Source organism: Neovison vison, chromosome 10, assembly GCF_020171115.1.
Source record: "Neovison vison isolate M4711 chromosome 10, ASM_NN_V1, whole genome shotgun sequence".
NCBI lineage: Eukaryota > Metazoa > Chordata > Mammalia > Carnivora > Mustelidae > Neogale > Neogale vison.
Window position 1 is genome coordinate 69,105,696 of NC_058100.1, and position 21,802 is coordinate 69,127,497.

Below are 21,802 nucleotides of genomic sequence, written 5' to 3' on the forward strand. Positions count from 1 at the left end.
CATAGAACATCAGTACTAATCTGTACTTGTTTGAAGTGCCACGTGCTGTAAAAAATGGAATGTGAACTATAATCCTAAAGAACAGTCCTGATAACGAATTACTGAAGCTATCATTTAAAAGGGATAAAGAGCTAAATTGGATGGTCAAGGGAAAAAGATTTAAAAATTTATATATGTTATCATTTTAGTATCTCAGATAATAAAAAGAAATTGTTGTTTTCAAGACACACACCATTATTTCTGAACCTTGACTTTTAAAAGTAAGCAAATATAATGAGAATGAAATTTGTAAGTACACAAATCCTGAGAAAATGGCTAATGTGGCTTGAATATACTTATTTTCACAGTTGGGGTGAGATAAGCATATATTTGGTACACTTCCTACATTGAGGCATGCCATCAGCATTTATCCATCCAGCAAACAAGCTAGAAACTCACATTCTCACCACCTCACGGTTGCACACATAGGATCACTCACAAGGCCTTGGGGGCTGCCTCTTTACTGTTCCTTCTCTCTGTGTCCCCACTTCATTTCCAACTGCCTGGCCTCCTATGAGACCCCATGATCTCTTACATAAGCTAGTGTGTCTGCTTCAGTTCACTGACCAATCTCTCTCTCAAATCACAGATTGCATCATGTTAACTTGCATGGTCTGATTCTCGTTGTGCTCTTAAGAGCAACAGATGACAAAGGCAGTTTTTGTTGTTGTTGTTGTTGTTGAAGATTTTATTTATTTATTTGACAAAGAGAGACATGGTGAGAGAGGGAACACAAGCAGGGGAGCAGCAGAGAGAGCAGGAGAAGCAGGCTTCCCACCGAGCCGGGAACCCGATGCGGGGCTCAATCCCAGGACTCTGGGATCATGACCTGAGCTGAAGGCAGACGCTTCATGACTGAGCCATCCAGGCGCCCCAACAAAGGTAGTTTTGTGGGTAAGAGCCTTTCAAATTATTGAAGGTTTCTACCAGGTGTCCTTTTAGTCTCTCCATCAGAGGCAAAGTATGCCCTTTCTTCATTCATTCCTTTGTAATAGCTACCAACCCACCAGAGCAAGCAACAGGGAAGCATGGCATCTAATATGATACTGCCATTTTCTGTATGAACTTGGGCATATCATGTAGCTATTTTGGGCTCTGTTGTCTCATTCATTAATTAATAATGATAATAATCCCTTTCTGAGGTTTTTTTTCAGTTTTGTTAAAAGGACTGAATAGCATTACATAGAAATAGCTTTTTTTTAATTAGAGGGGCACAGTTGTTTCATACACTTAAACTGAGGACTTTTAGCTTCAGGAGAAACCCCACAGAAGCAAGACCTTAATTACATCTAATCATCAGAAGGCTGGGGGTGCCCGAGAGAGAGAAAGGAAGAGAAAGATTTCACTTCCCATGGGAATAAAGACAAGCCCTGATGGTCCAACTGCAATTACCCTTTCAAACCATCTATCCCTCTCATTTCCATCATCCAGTCAGATTTACTCCTGTAGTTCCTCAGAGTTGCCATGCCCCCTCCCATCGTGACTTGCCCTCCCCCCAGACTTCTGCTTCTTACTATAAGGCAGTATTACCCAGCTGCTCAAGTGAAAGACCCAGGAGGGCCCTTGAAGTCTACTCTCTTGCTCCCTACATCCACCCAATCCAACAGTGAATCAGTGAATCCTTCCTGCTTCATCTCCAAAATAGATCTGAATCCATCCACTTTTCTCTGTCTCTACTCTTGCTCCTTTTGGTCCAAACCACCATCATGGGTCCTCCTAACTGTCTTTCTGTTTTCACTCTTCTGCCCTATTTTGTTCACAGGAGTTCACTTTTGAAAGTATTATGTCTGTAGTGCAGAGGCCAAAGTATGCTCACTATAACGTAGGCGTTCAGAAGAAGAAATTCCTTTATCTTCAATAACTGAACTCAACAATAACTGAACTCAACATAGCTCTCAGGCCTCAATCTGCCTATAGAACAGACAACTTACTCCATCTCATCCTGATACTCTGACTGATGGAGTGATTTTTCCCATCAAATTTAAGTATCATTATCCCCATCACTGTCCAGTACTTCCCTTTCTGTGGGGAGTTCTATGCCCTCCACCTGTCTCTTGCCCAAGGAGTGTTATGCAATTCCTAGTGTTGAGATAACATATAGGAATATGTGACTGTGGTTTCCTAGCAAAATGTCACCATTTTGACACATGCTCTATAAATAATTTTGAATGAATGAAATGAGTGCAAACTAACAGTATTAGAGTTCATTCACTTGAAATTCCTCACAAATTTGGGGAACGCTCATTCTCAGCTCCACCAGCCTCCCAGGGACTTATTCATTCAACCTAAGTCCATGAGAGCCTGTTATTTCAAGGTATTATCGGTGCTAAGGACTGTGAGAGACAGGAAGGATGCTGCTGCTTTGGGAGGGAATATTGCCTCAAGAAGGCACTCTGGCTCAAAGAAGTGTATTCAACAATTTCATTTATGTATTTGAATTTTGCAATTTGAATGAAAGAAAAAAATCAGATAAAAGAGGCAATATATTACACTACTGACTTTAAGCCATAAATAAGCTTTCAGGGGACACCTGGGTGGCTCAGTTGGTTAAGCGGCTGCCTTCGGCTCAGGTCATGATCCCAGAGTCCTGGGATCGAGTCCCGCATCGGGCTCCTTGCTCGGCAGGGAGCCTGCTTCTCCCTCTGCCTCTGCCTGCCACTCTGTCTGCCTGTGCTCGCTCTCTCTCCTCTCTCTGACAAATAAATAAATAAAATCTTTTTAAAAAAAAATAAATAAATAATAAGCTTTCAGAAGTCCTTGGCAGAGAAGAGAGTGAAATGAGCACTGTTTCCCAGAGCACAACTGAACGACAGTGAGTAGGCAGGAGTCCATGCCTCCATTTGCGATTCTGTCCAAAGGCAACTTTTGACCAGTTGTTGCTAAAGTGAATGCTCACTACATAGAAAGGAGACTGTTCGAAGAGCCCTAGCTGGTAAAAGTGCTTTGTTAACATTAGTTAATTAGTATTGTTGTTATGCAATTGTAATGAAAATATATCCTTACTGGGTAAATGCAATGCTTTGCCCTACTAGGATTTGAAATCAATTCCAGATGGGGAAAAGGTCAGGATTCTGCTCTCTTAGAAGGAATGTAAACTAAAATGGGTATATGATCTCAACCTTTTTTCCTTCCCAATAAAGTAAAGGGGTTTAACAGATTTCTGTGAATAATGGTGACTCCATGTGACCTGATTATCAGAGTAACCACCTAGGAGGAGGAGAAGGTCTGAACCTCCTTGGTGAGGAGGGTATGCCCAGCCTACTCTGCTCTTCATAAGAACTCCCTTTCACCACTTTTTCTCCTCTCTTCCACCTAACAGAGAAGCACTGCTTATATTAAAATGCAAGTGTATTTATTCATGATTTTTTTCATTTTCATACATATGAACAATAGACCTATATCTGGAATTCACTGAATGAAGATTTTAAAAAGAGATGCCTAAAAAAATAAATAAATAATAAAAATAAAAATAACAACGAGATGTCTAAGTCTTGAGCCAAAAGGAAACAGCAGAAAGTTTTCATTAATTAAGAAGAGATCCCAGAGGCGCCTGGGTAGCTCAGTCAGTTAGGCGTCTGCCTTCACCTCAGGTCATGATCCCAGGTTCCTAGGGAAGTGAGGACCCTGCTTCTCCCTCTCCCACTCCCCTGCTTGCATTCCCTCTCTCGCTGTGTGTCTCTCTCTGTGTCAAATAAATAAATAAAATCTTTATTAAAAAAAAAAAAAGAGATCCCATACAGAAAATACTCTGTACTTTTGGACAGACTTTTAATACTGGAAACTGTTAGGCATTATCTGTATTTCCATAAATAGTTATACCCGTGGCCCTTAAAGTCTGTAGAATAAACAGACTTCACTATAGGTCTGTCATGTACCTGCACCATCTAGCTATGCTCTGACAGGAAACTCCCTGTGATCACTTGATAACATGTGCAAAATGACTGGACAGAAATTGGAGAGAACCCAGTGGCCAACCCCCAGTGGGGAGAATGAGACCTTCAGTGCCAATAAATCCAAGACCTTCACCTCATTAGTACCACATGTTAACAAACCAAGCCAACGAGTAGAACCTGTTTCTTTGGGCCTGGGTGGCTCAGTTGGTTGGACGACTGCCTTTGGCTCAGGGCGTGATCCTGGAGTCCCGGGATCGAGTCCCACATCGGGCTCCCAGCTCCATGGGAAGTCTGCTTCGCTCTCTGACCGTCTCCTCGCTCATGATCTCTCTCACTGTCTCTCTCTCTCAAATAAATAAATAAATAATCTTTAAAAAAAAAAAAAAAAAGAATGCGTGTTGCAGTGGTAACTGGAAATTTCCTATCTCAAAACCTCACAAAACCGTTAGCTCTGCTAATATTTCCACTGCAACTCCAATTTCTTTCCTTTGATGTGAGTAATGTATTCCCCACACAGGCCACTTAGTATCAACAGGAAAGCTAGGAGGGACCCAACCTCTTGGGTTCCTGGGATCCTGAAATATAAAAGGAAAAAAATGTTCCTTACAAAAAGGAAAACAAAAACAAAAACCATTGCCCCACTTCATCCTAATTTGTTGTTTTCTTTGGGTTTCTCTTGTTTGCCAAGCTTTTGAAGTAAGTTGCTCCCTGCCACCGTGAACTCTTTCTAATAAGCCGGAAACTCTGAGCACACCTGCTCTTTCTTATGTTACTCTTCTTACTCAACGAGGACAGTAGGCCCTGTATCTTTCAGCACGACAAGGGCATTGGGCATCCTAATGCTGCAGCATTATAAATTTTCCCCAAATGTGTCATGAGTGCCCTATAGGGCACTTTGTACAGATTTGTTTTTGAATGACCCTCAAAAAAAACAAAGTCTTGTGCAAGAGGCTTAAAAATCCCTCAGGGAACTTCCTTCCTTTAACAGATTTTCCAGAAGGAATGTGCTCTGGGCTCTTGATTTGATTTCCTGCCCAGTTAAAAGCACTGTGGTGTAAGACATGTTTTATCCCCATTTTTTCACCTTATAAATGAAGTTAACCTATAATGAATGTGTATACTGGCTCAAAAGCAAAGTTACCAGTGACACTAGCTACAATGTCACATCCGCATGTGTCTACAGAGGAAGGAATCCTCCCTTGGTACAAACCAAGTTGCTGAATGTGAATCACAGGAATGCTGTGTCTTTTCACTCTCACTCACAGGCTGTATGAAGTGGGTCAAAGGTATGGTAGCAGAGACAACTAGGGAGAATCCTGACAGTGAAGGGAGGGGATGTTAACAGTTGTTTCCCTTACTACTCCCCCAAAGCAGCAAGTGGTCACCAATACTTTCCATGTGGACAGACATGCGTATTTTCTAAGATAATAACTGGCCACAGCTAATAAATTTGTCCTGCTTCAAGGTTGGTACCAGATTGTACTCTTTATTATTTTTCTAAAGAAAACAAAAGCCGCCATTGTGGGTTGAATTGTACCTCAAAAAAATATACTTAAGTTCAAACCCCAGTACCTCTGAAAGTGATCTTATTTGGAAACAGGGTCTTTGCAGATATAATTGATATTAAGAAGAGGCCATGTTGAGCAGGATGAGTCCTAATCCAATGACTGGTATTTTTATAAAAGGAAAAACGGAGAGAAGACCAGCAAAGATTGCCAGCAACTACCAGAAGCTATTACCAGCACATGAAATAGTCTCTCCCTCAGAGACTGGGGAGAGAGCTCTGCCAGCCCCTGGGTTTCAAACTTTGAGGCCCAAGAACTGTGAAAGAATAAAATTTGGTTGTTTTAAACCACCCAGCTTGTGGTGATTTGCTGTAGTAGCCCTAGTAAACGAACACAACGAGCTACTAAGAAATGTTCTTTTTTTTATATAAGCAGGAACTGCTTCACAAAGATGTGCATATATTTCCGGATCTCTGTAACACCTTAATATACCAATCGATAAGCTAATTCCTCTGTCTTCAGTCTGTCATATCTAAATTACAAATAATGCTCTTTAAAAATAATAATAATAATGCTCTTTAAAAATAATAATAATAATGCTCTTTAAAAATAATAATAATAATGCTCTTTGACGTTGTTACACTCCTCTGATTTCACCAGTTTATTGTGATTTCACCAACTTTATGTGCACTCGTGTGTGTGTGCGTAGTTACATGCAGTTTTATCATAGGTGTGAATTCATGTATTCACTTGCACAATTAAGACACAGAACTGCTCCATCCGGTCCATTTCCGACTTCTTTAGAGCTGCACTGACCCCATTCCCTCCTCCGCTACCCTAACCTCTGACAATCACCAATGTGTTCTCCATCTCTACAATTTTGTCGTTTCAGGAATCGTACAGTACGCCGTCTTTGTTTATTCAGAAAAACCCCCTTGAGTTCCATCCAAGCCTCTGCACGCATCACCAGTTTATTCCTTTTATTGCTGAGTAGTATTGCACGGGGTGGTTGTACTACCACAGGTGCAACCTGGTGAATGGTGCAACCATTCACCTGCTAAAGGACATTCCAGGTGTTTTCAGTTTGGGGCTATTATAAGTAAACCTGCTATGAATATTCACGGACAGATTTTTGCATCAACGTTAAGTTTTTATTTCTCTGGGACAAATGCTCAAGAGTGAAATTGCTGCGCTGTCTGTAAGTGCAAACTTAGCAGCGGTTTTTTTGTTTATTATTTTTATTTTTTTTTAAGATTTTATTTATTAGAGAGATGGAGAGAGACCACAAGTAGGCAGGCAGAGCAGCAGGCAGAGGAAGAGGGAGAAGCAGGCCCCCCAACTGAGCAGGGAGCCCGATACAGGGCTCAATCCCAGGACCCAGAGATCTTGACCTGAGCTGAAGGCAGCCGCTTAACCAACTGAGCCACCCAGGTGACCCCAAACTTTTTTTTTTTTTAAGTTGTCAAACTATTGGGCACCTAGCTGGCTCAGTCAGTAGAGTATGTGACTTTTGGCCTTGGGGTCTCGAATTTGAACCCCACGTTGGGGGCAGAGTTTATTTTTTTTTTAAATCTGCCAAACTTTTCCAGAGTAGATATAACACTTGACATTCCCACCAACAATGTATGAAAGATCCAGTTTCTCTACGTCCTCATCAGCATTTGACATAGTCACTACATTTTATTTTAGCCATTTTTATAGATGTGTAAAGATATCTTACAGTGATTTTAATCTGCATTCCCCTAATAACTAATGACAGTAAACCCCTCCTCATGTTCCATCATCTTCGGTGAGATGCCTGTTCATATTTTTGTCTCTTTTCTAATTGGATTATAAAGCTTTCTACTGCTGAGTTTTGAGAGTTCTTTACATATACTCTAGATACAAGGCACTTACCAGATATAGGATTTACAAATGTTTTCTCGCAATTATCTTTATGTCCTCATCATGGAGTCCATCTTTAATAGACCAAAAGTTTTTTTCATTCTGATAAGGTCTAATTTCTCAATATTTCCTTTTATTGATCATTCGTTTGGTATCAAGTCTATAAACTTTTTGCCTAGCCCTTGGTTCCAAAGATTTTCTCCTACGTTTTTTCTGAAAGTTTGATAGATTTATATTTTCTATTTTGCAAGATATATTTGAGTTAATGGGGGGAGGCTCAGTTTGAGGTTCATTTATTTGCTTATGGAGGTCCAATTGCTCCAGAATCACTTGTTAAAAAGTTTATTCTTTCTTGAATTCTTTATTGAATTGCTTTTGCGCTGCTCTAAAACATATTGAACATACTTGTGAGATAAAAGTTTTTCAACAGGAATTTTTTTTAAAGATTTTATTTATTTATTTAACAGAAAGAGACACAGCGAGAGAGGGAACACAAGCAGGGGAGTGGGAGAGGGAGAGCTGGCTTCCAGCTGAGCAGGGAGCCCGATGCAGGGTTCAATCCCAGGACCCTGGGATCATGACCTGAGCCTAAGGCAGACGCTTAATGACTGAGCCACCCAGGCGCCCCTTTCAACAGGATTTTAAATTAGAATTACTGAAATTTCTACTTCTATAATGTTTATTCTACGATAAGAAATTCCTTTACTTTGGGGCGCCTGGGTGGCTCAGTGGGTTAAAGCCTTTGTCTTCGGCTCAGGTCATGATCCCAGGGTCCTGGGATCAAGCTCCGCATTGGGCTCTCTGCTCCGCAGGGAGCCTGCTTCTTCCTCTCTCTCTGCCTGCCTCTCTGCCTACTTGTGATCTCTGTTTGTCAAATAAATAAATAAAATCTTTAAAAAAAAAAAAAAAGAAATTCCTTTACTTTTATTGGAAATGTAGTATTAGAGACCTAGAGCTCTTTCTGTCCTGGAAAGTGCTATGATATCCTTTAACACATTGATAGGTTCAGAATAGTTACAGCTACAATAGTGAGTTAAGCCAAAAACAGAGCACTCAGCTACAAAGTAAATTGTCAAGAGCAGACAGCATAGTACATTGGTGGGTTCATACATATCAAACCACATACAATGTTGATCCATAACTTGCATTTTTCTTCTTAAGAAAAATTGTTTCTTTTGCATACCAATGCAAACTCTCAGCACATCTAAACTATCATCCTAGGGGTGTCTGGCGGCTCAGTAGGTTAAGCCTCTGCATTCAACTCGGGTCATGGTCTCAGGGTCCTGGGATCAAGCTCTCTGCTCAGCGAGGAGCCTGCTTCCCCCTCTCTCTCTGCCTGCCTCTCTGCCTACTTGTGCGCTCGCTCTCTCTCTCTCTCTCTCTCTGTCAAATTAAAAAAAATTAAAAATCTTTTTAAAATATATATATAAATAAAAAGAAACTATCATCCTAGTTCTCAGACAGAGGGGTTCACTGAACCTTCAACAAATAATTACTTATAAGCTACCAGACACACACATTGTACTGGGTCCTGGGGACAGAGCAATGAATAAAGTCCATACCCTTGGGGAGTTTATATTCTAGGAGAGGATAACAAAAAGAAACATCTAAGTTTTAAAATGTGTATTAAAATGTCAAATAGTGTTCAGTATTACAAAAAAAATATAAATCAGGATAAAGTGATGGAGTTGAGAAGTTTGGTCTTTTGAACAGGGTGGGCTTTGAGGATATAAGACATAATGAAGTGAGGAACTGAGACACGCAAACAGCTGCAGGAAAATTATTCCAGACAAAGAGAACCAAAGAGAAAAGGCCTCTATGACAGGAACGTACTCAAGCTCAGTCAGGAATAGGGAACTGGCCCTTACAGTTTGAGGTAGATAATCTAAGGCAAAGAAGAGACCACAAGAAAAACAGGGCCTTGTAGATGTCATAGGCTGAGGCTTAATACCCCAGCTTGTTTGTGGATTTGACCAAGATAGCCAAAGAAAGATAGCATAGTGAAACCCATCATTGTACTTGGTTTTATGACTTTGTCAATAACTTGCAACATGATTTGTGGGTCAACCTTCATTTACCTGATAAAATCTACTGTGTACCATATGAGCAATGGGTTGTGATAAGTCCCCAGAATGCAAAGGAAAAGAGGATATGGTTCCAGACTTGATAAGTTCACAGGAGAGTGGAGGTAAGGGGACATTCAAGGACAGCATGATGCTTTTCTGTGATAACTAAATATTTACAAACATAGAACAAGAATGTTGTGAAAGAACTGAAGAACACGTCTTAGGGTGTGCAGCATCAGGGCAGGGACATCAGTAAGTGTACGGAAGAATATCTGAATTGAATCTTAAAGGATGAGTAAGAGTTTGCTAGGAGAAGACAAAAAATAAATTACAGAGAGGAAGAGTAATGGCAAAGGTGGGTAGCCTCCAGGCTCATTCCTATCTCCATTACTTAAAAGAGAGCATTATTCATTTCCCACTCAAGGAAACAAATCTCTGATGACCAGAATTATCTGTTTGGCTGGATATGGTTCAACAGAAAAGAATGCCATGCGAATTAAAAATTCTGACAACACTATGACTCCAACGTACATTATCTCAAAATTTACCTAATGTACTCAAAATGTTCTAACCCTGGACATAAGCCTAATTATTCTGCTTAATATCATCCAATCTCTTTTTCATCATGCAAATTTGCTGACTATTTTTTCTTTTAGCCATCCTCTGTGTGACTTCTGTCCTGGGAATAGTAGTGTAAGAAACGTCCCTTCATTGCTGAGACTGACTACATCCCATGATCTTAAGGTTTGAGTGTCCCACCTGATCACTCTAAGTAAGTACACCGCTTTTAAAATAGTAATAGTAAGTAGTAGTAGTAGTAGTAGTAGTAGTAGTAACATACCAAGAAATGGGCTAAGCTTTGACCAGGAACAAGAAAATTTTCCCTCTCTGGACCTTTGTTTTGAAAATTACAGGGCACCTGGGTGACTCAGTTGGTTAAGGGTCCCACTCCTGATTTCGGCTCAGGTCATGATCTCAGGGCTGTGAGATGGAGCCCCGAGCAGGGCTCCACACTGGATATGGAACCTGCTTAAGATTCTCTCTCTCCCTATCCCTCTTCCCCCATCCCACCACTTAAAAAAATTAAAAAAAAAAAAAGACTTTAAAAAACTGACAATTGATACTGGGAAGACCAGGGCCAAAATTATAAAATAACTGGGAGAGAAGGGAGTTGAGGGAAATTGGAAGGGGAGGTGAACCGTGAGAGACTATGGACTCTGAAAAACAATCTGAGGGTTCTGAAGGGGCAGAGGGTGGGAGGTTGGGGGAACCAGGTGGTGGGTATTAGAGAGGGCACGGATGGCATGGAGCACTGGGTGCGGTGCAAAAACAATGAATACTGTTACGCTGAAAAGAAATAAAAAATTAAAAATTTTTAAAAAATAAAAAAATAAATAACTGGGAAACAATTATGGTTCTAAAGCAGAACTGGCCATATATGTTGACAGAGCAGAATATCTTCTCCAGAAGATGCCACAGACATGCTCAGGCTGCACTAAATACAATGTCTACATTTTCTGTATACTGTTTGAAGGGTGAATACTAGGAAAGAATAGAATTTCTAAAGATTCCTGCTCAGCAGGAAGTCTGCTTCTCTCTCTCTCTTCCCCTCTGCCCCTCCCCACTACTGATTCATTCTCTCTTTTGCTCACTTGCACTCTAAATAAAATTTAAAAAAAAAAGATAGCCCTAAAATAAAAGCCTCAACAGAGTTTAGAAGAAAGGCTTAATTTTTAAGAGTTGGATTGTTCTAGAAGAGGTGACCCTGAACAGACTTACCATCGTGAGGGTGTTCTATGTGTTCTGTGCCAGGATAAGATGAGGTACCAGAGAGGTGGGTAGGTACCAGATACAAAATGCAACCTTCTCACAATTTTGCATTAGTTTGTAATAAAATTCCCAGATATTTTTTAAAGGAGAATGAATTTACTGTTTGGAGTAATGAAGCTATTAAATAGCCAAAGTTATTTGTATATAGAATATATATGCAGATATTATCAATCCAAATTTAAAATATTTAATGACATGGAAAACCATAAGTAGGAAAAAAAAAACTAAAAAAACATCTGCAGAACAATCATAACCCAAAGGAAAGAAAATGAGAGGGAAAAGAAAATACACCCCGGGGGAACAGGTGGTAATCCATAAAATGTGTTTCTCACCCTGTTGCTTTTCAAAATTTTCTACAATAAAACATGTTGCACTTCAATATTAAAAGAAACAACAAAACTTATTATTTAAATGGAGAAAAAAAAGATTCTCTCTGATATTAATCCCTATGCCTGCCTCCATGAATTCTGGAGATGAGACATCACACCCAGTCACCACAGCTTTGCTGAGAGGTTAACATACTTAGGCTGTTTTCCCTCAAGTCAATGAGTTGCTGCTCCTGGCTGTTCCCCTCACGTGCCTGGGCGTCAGGCCTGTCTGGGGGAAACGAGGACTTGCACTCTGCGGCCTCGCTATCTTGTCTGGAATGTGCACCATGGTCAGGATGGAAAGGGATTTTTAAGACTCATGGTTTAAAATGATATGATGAAATATTCTATGAGAAATGATGAAAGGTGGACTGAATGTTCCTGAACCCTCAAAACCAAATGAAATACAAGTGAGTTTTGGTTTTTTTTACTTGAATCTATTATTTACTCTTCCTGACTATGATATGAACCAGAGGAACGGAGACTCTCTCAAGCACAGGATTTAAAAAAACAAAAAACAAAAAACTGGAGATCTGGTGAAATTTAAAGTATTACAACTTTTAAACATAGTTTTGAATATTTTAAATATCTATTAGAGAAGAATTATTTTACCTAACTTTTTTTAAAACCGTAGATAAAATAGAGGCACCCGGCTACCTCAGTTTGAAGAGCAGACAACCCTTGATCCCAGGGTCATGAGTTTGAGCCCCATGTTGGGTATAGAAATTACTTAAAAATAAATAAGTAAACTAAAACCCAGATAAAATAAAGATGAAATGTAAAGTAGTATATTGAGGCACAGGTTGAAAGAATGATCTAAAATTATTTGGAGTGGTTATTATCATGTTTATTACCTACTTGTTTTCATAAATACACACATACACACATATACATGCATATACATACTCATATGTGTACACACATACATATCTTCACATGCATACATATATACACACATAGTTACAGATATATAAATACATACACATGGACTTAACATATCCACAGTAGCAATCTTACATCTCCTTTTTCTTTTTTTTAAGATATTATTTATTTATTTGAGACCAAGAGAGAGAACATGGCAGAGGGAGGGGCAGCAGGAGAAGCAGACTCCCCACTGAACGAGGAGCCCAATGCAGGGCTCAGGGCTCAATCCCAGGGCCCTGAGATCCTGACCTGAGGCAAAGTTACAGCTTCACTGACTGAGCCATGCACATGTTCTCCTTTTTCTTTCTCATATGACCAAAGAATACCAACATCTGTCTAGTAAATAACTTCAGCATCCCACCCCCTCACCCATGCATGAACACGAATAATCATGAACAGTCTACATCAAAGGCACAGATATGGCTCCATTCTACTGTTCTCCATTGGGTCCAACCTGACACCGTCCCTACCCAAGCCAGGGCTTCACTTTTAGTTCACACACCTAACACAGAGTGTTCACGAGAGACAAATGGTATTGTGGAAATATTGATAAGGTCGTTTAACAAAAAACCACAGCAACCTCAAATGAGGTTCCATCTGCTATGGAACTCAGATCCTCAACATGACTTAGCTTCTATTATGGTCAAGACCTGAAGAATAATTCTCAATGTTCCAAGTAGCCACATAAACAGTGTGGTGAGGGACCCGGCCACAATAATCATCTGTTCTGATAATTATCAGTGTGTGTCGTTAGAATCTTCTTCAGGCAAGAGGCCAACATTAATGTAGCAAAAAGGGGCATGAAAAACAATGAGGAATGAAGAAAAGTGCACCCACCCCAGCCAGTGCAGAAGGAAATTTATAATGACTCCACAGAGAATACTTGACGGAGAAACCAAAAGGTCCCAGAAAAAAAGATCAATGTACCTCCCTCTAAGGAGAACATTTTGCACAATTTCACATAAATGTTAAGGCAGGTGAAAATTTTGCTGAATTTACAGTTATTGTACTGCATCATAATTCTATTATGTTTTATACTTTTAAAACATGCGATGTAGCACCTTTTATTTTTAAAATTAAGAAAGATAACACTAATGTGAATCACATGTGTTCTTTGAGTTTTCAAATAATGCGTGCTTTCCACTTGACATCAGATTTTCCTTCAGATATTGGAATTTGAAGCCACTAATGAGCAAGGAGTTATGAACATATTTTCCCCAACTGCTCCAACCTCAATGCTACCACCTCTCCCACTCCACATCCACTGATTTCTTAGCTGGGTCAACTTTATTTGTTTCTGTTTTTTTTTTTTTTTTTTTTTTTAAGATCTTATTCATTTATTTGTCAGAGAGAGAGAGAGATCACAAGTAGGCAGAGAGGCAGGCAGAGAGAGAGGGGGAAGCAGGATCCCCACTGAGCAGAGAGCATGATGTGGGGCTCAATCCCAGGACCCTGAGATCATGACTTGAGCCAAAGGCAGAGGCTTAACCCACTGAGCCACCCAGGTGCTCCATAGGTGGGTCAACTTTAGTCTAATTATTTGATATTTGTGGGAATTATTTGAGACTGCTAATTATTTGAGACTGCTGGGAATTAGAAAAATGGCATGAATTAAGGGGGCATGAAATGAGTTTTATCTAACCCTCTCTGCCTACTTGTGATCTCTGTCTGTCAAATAAATAAATAAATAATCTTTAAAAAAAAATGAGTTTTCAAAGAATCTATAAATGAATCTAATTTCCTAGTGCTTAAACAAGAAAGAGAAAAAAACCCCAACAACACCTACCATCTCTAAAAAGACTTCTTTCTGTTTCTGTGTTTTGGTAGGGGGTTCTCTTTAAACTCTGAACTTCCTACCTTCAAAATGCAGAACACTTTCATGCCTTCTGCTTGTCTCTTATTTTGTAAGAACGGTCAAGTTTATGATCCTCCTTCTTAAGCCCAGATATGAGAAACAAGTTACTTTGATATTTGTTTGGTTGGTTGGTTTTAATTTTTAGTTTTTTACATTCTAGTTTCTATTGGGAAACAACACCATGATAAGAAGGACAAACAGGAAGGAACCCCACACCTGACCACAATAAAAAAATCTTGGTTTCAAACATCACACAATTGGCTGACCCGTTTTTGTTTTTGTTTTTTTTTCCCTACGAGCCAACAGCTGCATGACTCACTGCTGTATGTTTTGCCTGTCTTCGCACTGAGTGGGTTGATGTAAATAGGAAGTGATGAGGAAAATCAATTTGGGGCAAACACATTTTTTTCAAGGCTGTAACAGGAAGAGAGAGGAAGCCCAGGAAGATACTTGATAGATATTCAACTCTGTAGAAAGGAGGAAGTAGCATGTTGAAGCACGCGGCTAGTTATTTTGAGTTGTTGAACGGAAACGGGATACAACAGAGAAAGGACGCAGATAGGATGCATTTTGTTGCATAGCAACACAGAGGATGGCAGCCCCTGTACATAACTGAGACCATCTGTCTGTATGAACGACTAAGGAGAAATGGTTGTTTACAACAAAGAAAAAGAAGGCGGTGAATAAAATAAGTCTGCAAAGAATATATGAGGTTCCGTATTCCTTTTTAAAAGCATGTTTTGTAGTAATAAAAAAATTCTCCTATTAAGATTTAAATGTTATTTCAAAGAGTTGATTTTGATACATAAAATGTGATGCCTTATACCACCACCCTGACTTTGTACCACTCTCCTTGCTTTGCATCAAGCACTTGCTGCGGAACTATCCAGAAGGGCTTGGAGGGCGTCAGGCTGGTGCAGCGTGTGGTGTTTATGAACTTTGGGTGGCACAATTTAGCCCAAAAGTCAATATCCAAGAAAAATTAATGGTCAATGGAATCTCCTAGATAATTTCACCAGCAATATTATACCTGGAAATGATTAGAACGGAGAATTTGCTGTATTTCAGATGGGAAAGGGGGGTATTCGATGAGAAGGCACCAGAACACAATATCAAGGAGACAGGAAGATGTAAGATCGGGTTCCCGAGGAACAAGCGCACTCAGTATCTATCTGCCTGCAAGTTCACCCAGCCTGAACGGTGCAGGGGTCTTATGGGTAATCCCATCACCAACATCCCTCAAAGATCCCTCAGGCAGAAGGAATAAGCTGGAGCTGGGTGGACCGACTAGAACTGGCCAGTTTCCTGGTACAGCACCCCAGCCCACACTGGGAACTTCAGAATTCCGTGATTAAAACCTACAGAATTTCAGTAAATGACAATTAAAAAAAAATTAGTGGCCTAGTAGCTTAAAGACAAATCAGTGGAGTGGGGGTGACAAAGAGGAAGGGGAGTGAAAATGTTCACCTCCACCAAAGATAAATGTCTTCACTCCTGTGAGTTCCCCCAGAGAACTTCCTGGGGAAAAGTTACCACAGACCCCTGACTGAACAGAGAGACATGAAGCCACAACAGCATTTTTTTCTTAGGAAGCCCCTAGTGTTCATAGGAAAATGTGCAAAGTGGACATATTCTTCCTCTGGGGACAGGAAGTGTTCTCCAGAAATAATATCCAATTTCCTGCTGCCAAAGACTATCAGCCCTTGGCTGATTCTACTTCTATAGAAATGTACTAGTCTGCTTCCTTCCCTCTACCCATGATATGCCCCCAAACTTGCCCCTTTCCTCACCCTACAGAGCTATCAAGCAACACTTATCCAGAGACTGTACCTCTGTTGCTCTCTTCTTACACTGGTTGGCAGCCATACTCCTGCTTTTCTCTTACTCAGGGGCACAACTGAGGGGACAAGGATCTGTGTTCACCCACCAGTGGCACCACAGGAATTATATCAGCGGAAATCATCATCCCTTCATAGAAACTATCACTTTGGGGTGCCCAAAAGAGAACCCCACCCCAGCAATATTCTACTTTGGAGGAGGTAATTATATGATACCGCATGAGATAGAAACCTTAAGGAGAATAACTAAGAATTAAAAAAAAAAAACATGAGCCAACACTGACTTAGGAAAGAATGAGAAGCAGAAGTAAGTATTAGTCTATTCCTAGTCTATTCCTCCAATTTTACCTTATATTATAGATGAATAATATGCTTAAGAGCATGGGCTCTGGTGTCAGAATTCTTGGTTCAGTTCTAGATTTCCCTCTCTACCAGCCTGATGGCCTTTGGATTTTCTCATCTGTAAAATGGAAATAATTACACCAAACACCTCATGAGGTGGTGAGGATTCAGAAAAGCAATTCACGTGAAAGACATAGATCATAAACATATACAGCAAGCACTCACTAAATATTAGCAATGACCATTTTGGGAAACCAATTTTGGCAGATAAAGTTAAGAACCTGAAAAGTTTTCATCTACATAACTAAATCTAATACAGTACATTACATATGTAGATCTCTGCAGAAAAAGAAAGTGTGGAAAATAATCTTTCTCAATGAAATATCAGGATATCAAAGCTACATGATTCATGATTTTCTTTTTTTAAAGATTTTATTCATCTATTTGTGAGAGAGAGCAAGAGAGAACACGAGCAGTGGGGAGAGGGAGAGGGAGAAGCAGACTCCCCACAGAGCAGCGACCCCCCCCCCAACGTGGGGCTCCATCCCAGGACTCTGGGATCATGACCCAAGCCGAAGGCAGACACTTAGCCAACTGAACCACCTAGGAGCCCCTAGTGTATTAAATTTTTAAGTAATGAAATAATTTTCAAGTTTTAGTCCTATGTTTCCAAAATTTAAGTGCATCACAATTTCTCAAACTCATATGTATAGGCTCTTATTTTTGCCCCATATAGTTTGCCTTTATATATTATAAAACTCTCATGAAATGGGAAATGTAACTGACATACATTTCCTCCCAGAGTAACCACAGAAGAGTACCTGGTACTGGCAGTGCGAAGATTAAGTTCAAACACCAGCTCCACGCCCGGTAGCTGAGAAACACTGAGCCTTCTTCTCAACCTCTCAGAGCCTTGGTTTCCCAATTTTTAGGATGGTATAAGAACACAACTTCATAAACTTATTAAGACTTGTTTTGTGGTCTAACATATTATCTATTCTAGATAATGTTCCTTGTGTGTTTGAGAAGACTGTGAAATCTGTTGCCATTAGATGAAATGTCTGTAAGTGACTGTTAGGTCTACCAGTCAAACATGTCATTTAAGTTCCATGTTTCCTTATTGATTTTCAATCTGGATAATCTACCTATTGTTGAAAGTGGGGTAAATTACCCTATTATTATTGTATTTTACCTATTCCTCCCTTCAGATTTGTTAATATTTGCTTTATATATTTAGGTGCTTCTATGCTGGGTGCATGAACATTTACAAATGTTACATCCTCTAGTTGGGTTGATCCCTTTATCATTATAGCATGACCTTTTTTGTTTCTTGTACAATCTTTGGCTTAAAGTCTATTTTGTCTGGTATAAGGAAAGTTACCCCTGCTTTCTTCATCTTCTTCATCGTGTCATCTTCATTCTTCATCGTATCACCTTCAATCGTGTCAAGCATCTTTGCCAATCACAACGGTATAAAACTAGAAATTAATTAAAATGATAAAACTGGAAAATTCACAAGTATGTGAAAATTAAATAACATGTTTTGGAACAACCAATGGGCCAAAGAAGAAATCAAAAAGAAATTAAAAAATATCTTGAGACAAATGAAAATGGAAACCCAACACACTAAAACTTATGGGATATAGTAAAAGCAGTGTGAAGAGGGAAGTTTATAGTGATACACAGCTATATTAAGAAAAAAAGAAAGATTTTAAACAACCTACTTTTACACCTAAAGGAAACTAGAAAAATAAGAAAAAAGTAAGCCCAAAATTAGCAGAAGGAAAGAAAAAACAAAGAGCAGAGTGGAAATACATAAAAATTAAAAACACAACTGAAAAGTCAGTGAAACTGAAAGCTATTTTTTTGAAATGATAAAATACACAAGCCTTTAGCTAGAGTAATCAAGGGCAAAAAAGGGCTCAAATAAAATTATAAAGGAAAAAGGAGACATTCCAGCAGTTATGACATAAATAAAAATGATCGTAAGTACAACTATAAACACTTATAACTGAAAAATTATATGAAAGAAAGAAACAAACGGGCACCTGGGTGGCTCATGGGTTAAAGTCTCTGCCTTCGGCGTGATGTCATGATCCCAGTGTCCTGCAATCAAGCCCGCATCAGGCTCTCTGCTCAGCAGGGAGCCTGCCTCTCTGCCTACTTGTGATCTCTGTCTGTCAAATAAATAAAGAAAGAAATAATCTTAAAACAAACACACACTAGGGGCTCTGGCTGGCTCAGTCAGTAGAGTATGTTAACTCTTATCTCAGGGTTGCGAATTCAAGCCTCATGTTGGACATAGAATGTTAGGCCTCTGCCTTAGACTCAGGTCATGATCCCAGAGTTCTGGAATGGATCTCCGCATGGGCTCCCTGCTCAGCAGGAAACCTGCTTCTCCCTCTCCCACTCCCCCAGCTTGTGTTCCCTCTCTCGCTGTCTCTCTCTCTGTCAAATAAATAAATAAATCTTAAAAAAAAAAGTCCTAAAGACTCCAACAAAAAACTGTTAGAACTGTTAGAATTTCAGTAAAGTTGCAGGAAACAAAATCAATATATAAAAATCAGCTGCATTCCATATACTAATAACCTATCAATAGAGAAATATAGAGAAATTAAGAAACAATACAATTTACAGCACAGAATCAAAAAACAATAAAATACTTAGGCATAAATTTAACAAAAGAGGTTAAAAATCTAAACGCTGAAAACTTACGATGCTGTTGAAAGAATTTGAAGGTGACACAAATAAATGGAAACATATTCCATGTTTGTGAATTAAAAGAATATTGTTAAAATGCCCATACTATCCAAAGCAATCTACAGATTCAATACAACTCCTATCAAAATTCCAATACCTTTGTTTCCTTCAGAAACAATCCTAACATATGTACAGAACCACAAAAAAACCTGAATAGCCAAAGCAATCTGAAGAAAGAACAAAGCTGGAGGGCGCCTGGGTAGCTCAGTGGTTAAGCATACCACTCTTGGTTTCTGCTCAGGTCATGATCTCATAGGTCGAGAGTTCAAGCCCTGGATCAGGCTCTACACTTAGTCGGGAGTCTGCTTGAGATTCTCTCCCTCTGCCCCTCCCCCCACTCTTGCACACACACATATGCACACACACTCACTCTCTCTAAAGTAAAGAAATCTTAAAAAAGAAGGAAAGAACAAAGTTTGAGCATTAAGTGTCCTAATTTCAAACTATACCAAAGTATCAAGTGTCGTAATTTCAAACTATATTACAAAGCTACAGTCACCAAAAGAGTGTGGTATTGGCTTAAAAACAGATACACAAACCAACAGAATAGAATAGAGAGCCCAGAAATAAACCACACATATGTGGTCAATTAATTTATGATAAAGGAACAAACAATATACAATGAGGAAAGGATAATCTTCTTAATAATGATACTGGAAAAATTGGTAAACCATACGCAAAAGAATGAAACTAGACTCCTACATCACACACGCATATCAACTCAAAATGGATTAAACACTGAACATAAGACCTGAACCTATAAAGTTAATATCCAAAATATATAAGGAATTCATATGACCTAATAGCAAAAAAAAAATCTGATTAAAAAATGGGCAGAGTAATTGAACAGACATTTTTCCAAAGACGTACAAAAAAGCCAGCCAGTATATGAAAAGGTTCTCAGTATCACTAATCACCAGGGAAATGCAACTCAAAACCACGAGATATCACCTTACACCTCTTAGACTGTTGATAATCAAAAAGACAAGAGATATCAAGTGTTGTTGAGGATGTGGAGAGAAGGGAACTTTTGGGCTTTGTAATGTAAAGTGGTGTAGCCACTATGGAAAACAGTAAGGAGGTTCCTCAAAAAATTAAAAATTGAACTAGCATATGATCCAGCAATCACACTACAAAGCATATGTCCAATAAAAATGAAAACGGAATCTTGAGGAGATACACAGCTGTACTCCCCTGTTTATGGTGGCATTATTCACTATAGCCAAGATATGGAAACAACTTAAGTGCCAGTCAATAGAAGAATGTATAAAGATGTGATATATATATTAAATGTATAATATTATATATAATATTAAACAGTAAATACTATTCAGCCATTACAAAGAAGGAAATCCTGTCACTTTTGACAACATGGATGGACCTTGAAGACATTACGTGAAGTGAAAAATGCCAGATAGAGAAAGATAAATACTGTATGATCTTACTTATATGCAGAATCTAAAAAACCCAAACTTATAGAAACAGAGACTAGAATGGTGGTGGCCAGGAACTCAGGGGTGAGAGAAATGGGGAGATATTGGTCAAAGAGTACAAATTTCCAGCTATACAATAAATAAGTTCTGGGGATCCAATGTTCAATATGGCGATTATAGTTAATAATATTGTATAATATACTTGAAAATTGCTAAGAAAGTAGAATTTCAGTGTTCTCACCACAAAAAAGATATGGTAATTATTTGATGTGATGACTATGATGATAATAATCATTCTATAACATATGTGTGCCAGTCCAAAACATTGTACACCTTAAACTTATACAACATTATATGTCAATTATATCTCAATAAAACTGGGGAGAAAAAAGAAACCCAAAAGCTCATGCTAGTGAAAAACTGTTTTTCCAAACATCTTTCAGAGGAGGAGTGTGTGTCTCTGTTATTCAAATGAACACCTCAAGATATACTTTTATTGGCCACTCATGTGTTAGAAACAAAATAAAATCATTTACTTCTATGGTGCACTGAAATTTTTTTTTAAAAATCACAGTCTATATTATAATTAATTTTTAAGCACTTCCTTAAAATATTCTTATCAGTGATGTGCAGTAAACTGAATCCTTGGCAAATGTTTCAACATATTGTTAGATGAACATCGCAAATGTGCTTTTTTAATGTTCCAAAACACACTTCAACAATGAATATAGTTATTGCAAATTACTATTTCTCAGGGAGGGACACCTAGCTGGTTCAGTTGGAAGAGTGTGAGACTCCTGATCTCGGGGTCATGAGTTCGAGCCCTATGCTGGGTATAGAGAGTCCCTAAAAAATAAATTAAAAAAAAATACATTCTTTGGGTACACAGAACTTAGAATAATAAATATCCTAACATTCTGAGTAGCTATATCAGAAGCTATATATGTTTTGATTTTTTTTTAGATCTTATTTATTTATTTATTTAAAAGCACAAGTAGGGGAGCGGCTGATGGAGAGGGAGAAGCAGGCTCCCCAGTGGGCAGGGAACCCCACGTGGGGCTCGAT

The 21,802-nt window shown here is 39.0% G+C and overlaps 1 non-coding gene across 1 annotated transcript; it reads left to right on the plus strand.

Annotated features, from left to right (window-relative positions):
* Positions 1 to 21,500: 21,500 nt before the first annotated feature.
* Positions 21,501 to 21,573, plus strand: TRNAR-CCU. Its single transcript has one exon. It is a non-coding gene; the product is annotated as a tRNA-Arg (tRNA).
* Positions 21,574 to 21,802: the final 229 nt, after the last annotated feature.